The 4,871-nt window shown below is 37.9% G+C and overlaps 1 pseudogene; it reads right to left on the reverse strand.

Moving 5' to 3' along the window:
- Nucleotides 1-1,283: 1,283 nt before the first annotated feature.
- On the reverse strand, nt 1,284-2,444 carry LOC101285192 (methionine aminopeptidase 1-like; annotated as a pseudogene).
- Between the last annotated feature and the right edge of the window lie 2,427 nt (nt 2,445-4,871).

A 4,871-nucleotide genomic window follows, 5' to 3' on the forward strand; every position in this document is an offset into this window, starting at 1 on the left:
TCTCGTACAAGTGTAACATGTCAGTGATATCAAATTATCTTAAAATAAAATTACCAGATACCCAGTAATCAAGTACACTCTAATGACAATGACTTTGATCTGATATGTCTTCACCGGATACACTCCCATTTCGACTGAACTACTGAAAGGAACACAGATGTTGGGCAGCTGAGGTCATTTCTAATGAGATTCCAAACTTTGTAAAGGAGAAGTGTGTTTTCAGCACACCAAGGACAGCTCTATCCCTTCTGCAAGGGAACAGTCCAGTCTCCAAAGAGGTTCATTTCTCATCACCACCAGGTTTACTGAACGTTGGAATTTCCAGACTCTGCTCACTGCTGGAGAGATTTCAGAACTGTCTTTCCCCATCAACATCCACAGTGCACCTTCCACCCTTCTCTGAATATCTCCAAGGGATGACCTTGAAATAAGACAGAGAGGGGAAGGGAGCGTTTTTCCTCCCATTAGGACCAAACAGAGGTCTGAAATAGCAATGGATTACAAAAATCTCATTCTCTGCACAGCCAGCTTCCACTTGGAACATGGCTATTTTTGCCATAAACTAGATTTTTTAAAATCTGATAACCTTTTTCCAAAGTGAATTTTTCCACATCCATTCACTCACAGAATCCACATTGGCAAGTCTCGCTGACTGAGTGCTTCCTTACACACAATTATAAAGTAAATAATTAGCAGGGGGAAGGGAGGCCAATTCCCAGATGGGGATTAAATCACTGGAAATGACAAGTCCATTTATGACAGCTTTTGACCTTGTCAGAGCAGAATCAACACAAACCCCAGGTCATATAGTGTTCAGTAATTACATATATGGAATTTAAAATGTATACATATATAGTTCCATACATATATAATAAAAAAATCGGGAGCAATGTATGTTGATAAAGTTTCAAGGATTCTCGTCTCCAACATTCACCTGGAAAAAAGCTGACTTTAATGGCCCAGTTGTGGCAGTGATAAAATCACCTTAGGAGCAGGTTTAAGTAAAATTGCTCAAAGGGAACATAAGAAAATGGGTGTGCAGAGACTTTTTTTGTGGGGAGAGGGGAGCATTGAGAAGAATGGAGAAATGCTTCCTTTATTCTTCTTGGCTTTTTCAGACCCAAGACAAGTTCTTGAGGACACACATCAAATGCTGTAGTCCTTCCTTATCTATAATCAAAACAAAACAAGTAATTAAAAAATTTCATCTTCCATTCTGTACTCTCAATAAAATGCAAAGTACAGCCAGAAGTTATCACCAAGATGTACCATCTCAGGAGAAATTAAAATTGGGGCATGAAATGAGGCCACGAGCTATCGAGTCACGGGGTTAGGATTTCACAGCTAGTGTCCGTGACCAGCAGGTTGTGCTCAAACTGGGCAGACAGCTTCCCATCTCTCATCACTGCTGTCCAGCCATCCAACCAGGTTTCATCCTGCCTTCCACCTTCACAAATTATTGGCTCAATTGTAAATATGTGGCTGGCCTTCATCACTCCAGCTGCTTTATTTTTGGCCTAGTGAGGTGCATTGAGGGCTGTATGAAAAAGTTTGTGGATTCCATGCCCACAATAGCTTTGAACAACTGAAAATTCATTTGCTTGGTCATGCTTCTGGATAATGTTTCCCAATTCTCTGTATTGAACACCAAGTTTCACTGCATCAGTGGCTTGCATCAGGCACTCACACGTGGTCTGAACCAGTTTCCATGCTTGCTCATCCACGTCTCCAACAAAAAACATCTCATTTGGGTCCCCATGATAAACATTGTGATAAAGAGTGATGTCCACATTAACAATATCACCTTCTTGCAAGGGCCATCTGTCTGGAATTCCATGGCAGATCACTTCATTCACTGAAGTACAACAAGACTTTGGAAAATTATAATAATTCAGGGGAGAAGGATAGCAATTTCTTGCAATGCATGCTAAGTGTACAGCATGATCTATTTCTTCAGTAGTTACACCTGGTTTAATCACCCCAGCATCAATGTCCACATAGTCTTCTCTAGCAAGCCTACATAGCAGTAGCATCCTTTCTATATCTTCAGAAGAGAGTAACTTAACTTGAGAAGTACCTTTAAGAGCCTGCTCAGATTCAGACATTCCTAAAGGGTGATCAGCATAATCTGGTCTTGGACTATGACTTGGCACTGGCCTTGACATCAGTGGATAATGTGGTCTGAGTTTACTAGTATATCAATAACATGCCCATGGGTCAGTGTTGATATCCCCTTCCACAGTCCAGGAAGATACTTCTTGCTTGGCCTTTTCATCTTTTACTTTCATATGTAGTAACTTGTGAGTAACCCAACTTCCTTGAAAACATTCCCGTGAGCGGAAGTACGAGTCCTGGATGCCCAGCTTGATGCAAGTGGGACACTGGAGCTTGGCCTCGCTGCTGCAACCATCCGTCTCGCACACACGCATCTCCAAGGCCGCCATGCTGCCTGGCTGCTGGAGGACCCCCTCACCGAGCTCCTCCCAGCTTTGGCTTCCTCTTTTCAGACTCAAAATATGGTGCACACAAGAGAGCAGCCATAGTTTCTTTTCTCAGCTCCCAACAGCAGTACCTACCCACACCCCCCGTCTAGTCTGTTAATGCTTTTACCACCACCACAATTCATATTCAAATATATAATATTTTTCGGTTCACACCAAAAGTGCATAATTATGAGAGTGTATTTTATTAATATGGTTATATTAGTCTTAATTTTCAAAATTGCATCTTATGATTAGCACATTTGAAATTGTTATCAACTTTGACTCTTTTCCATAGATCATAATAGTTTTAATAGAAAAAATATTATTTCTCTAAGTGCCATAGTACCTGCTAACCTAAGAGCAAACTCTGTTAAGTAGAGCATATTCTCAACACAAAAATATTTAAAGTGAATGTGTGAATATTTCCCATGTACAAAGAGCACCTTCAGTTTTCCAGAGTACTATTCCTTGTGTTTACGATTTTTTGAAAGTTTTGTCAAGTCTAAATGCCGAAAGTCCACAGGTATTTTAATATTCTGTTGCAGTACTTAGTAATAACATATCAAATTAAAAATGGAAACTCCACCAAAAGACTCTTCCCACAAGGCCAAGTATTCCACAGTGCAATTATAAATCTATGTATGTTGTAGTCTCTTCCATGTTTTCATAGGGAAAATGCTTTCTACATGTAAACTTCATTTTCCCTACCTGGAACTCACTCAAAGCTTTCAAAGTTGACGTCTTTTGATCCAACATTTATTTGATATTTGATTAAATATTTCCAAACAGGTTTTAACAAAAACAAGCAAAACATAGAGGACTTGTTTATTTAAAAAAATTTAGTGGCATGTAGAACATATAGGTTTATTTATGGGGTTAGATGACAACCAAAGGAGAAGCTGGATGTACGATGTGGAAGTCTGGCTCAAACATCTGAATTTACTTTCATACAACCATTAACAATACTTCTTTAAAAATGAAAAATCCAGGACTAACGCCAAACTGGACAAGTTGATTGGACAATAGGAAAAATGAGACCATACTTGGTAAATCAGGGTGAGAGTCGACACCGTTCTGAGTAAAGAAGAAACCTCCATCTAGGCTCATTGTTGCTTCTCAGGTATGAAGTAGTCTAACTTATCAGCTAAGCAGAAGTCCTCATTCTTCCTTCTTCCTGCACCAGACTACAGCATGTTGATTAGACTAATCTCAGTAAATTTTCCCTGAAACAAGCATATTCTTCAAATCTGTAATATAATGTGAAGTTGCTTTACATTGATTTTATTCTTTTAGTAATCTCAAATTCTTTCAGGAAATCATGAGAACTGATAGTAACTTTTATTCACTCTGAAAGAATCTGCTGTAATGGAAACAAATCTAATGTATCCCATCAAAGTGTTCCTGTAAATTTCCTTAGATAAACACTTCTGCCTTTGACATAGGCAAAATAATACCAAGTTTGCACAATTTATTCCAAAAATTAGAAACAAAAGAATACTTCCTAACCTACTATCCAAGTCCAGCATTACTATAACAATAAAATCAGATAAAGACATCATAAGAAAACTGCAGAACAATATCTCTCATGAATGTAAACAAAATGTCTCAAAACATATTAGCAAATTTTACCTGACAATATATAGAAAGTATTATATATCATGACCCAAGTGACATTTTTTTTCCAAGTATGCAAGACTGGCTCATAGTTCAAAAATCAGTGTAATTTATCATATATAAAAAATAAAAATCTTATGACTTTATCAACTGATGCAGAAAAAGCAAAGGAAACTGTACATAAGTACTATGCTATAGCTGATTAAGTTGTTCCCTACAGGTTAAAAATTGTGAAGCCATTATATATGTGGACTGGAATTGAACAACTGGCATTGAATAATTAAATAAATGGATAGCAGATGGTGGGAACCAGATTTCTGCTTATTGGAATAGAAGGTTATAGATAAGCAAAGGGGGGAGGCATGAATGATCCATGTGGTAAAAATCAGTGTGAATATATATACACATACATACATACATACAGAGATATTTACAGATATGTGCATATAGACAGGTTAGTATAAACACATATATTTCCTTGCTCTGTCAGTTGAGAGGGTCCAGAAGCAATGACACCCCAGTAGCAACAAGCACACCTATCAGCCAGGTCTTGTTTTCTAATACCATTCTGCAATGAAAAGAACCAAGGATACTTGAAAAAAATTGCTGATTCTAGGACTGGGACATGGAAAAATCCTAGATAATCCTAGAGCATTTTATAGTGCCAGAAAGTAAGTGTTTGAAAAAGCCCAGTGATGAGAATACATCAAAGAGATACAGGAGACTAAAAGAGCTCCTAATGGCTAAAGCTGGAGAATTTTAACAACAAAATTA

The sequence above is a fragment of the Orcinus orca genome, chromosome 3 (genome assembly GCF_937001465.1).
Source record: "Orcinus orca chromosome 3, mOrcOrc1.1, whole genome shotgun sequence".
NCBI classification, from domain to species: domain Eukaryota; kingdom Metazoa; phylum Chordata; class Mammalia; order Artiodactyla; family Delphinidae; genus Orcinus; species Orcinus orca.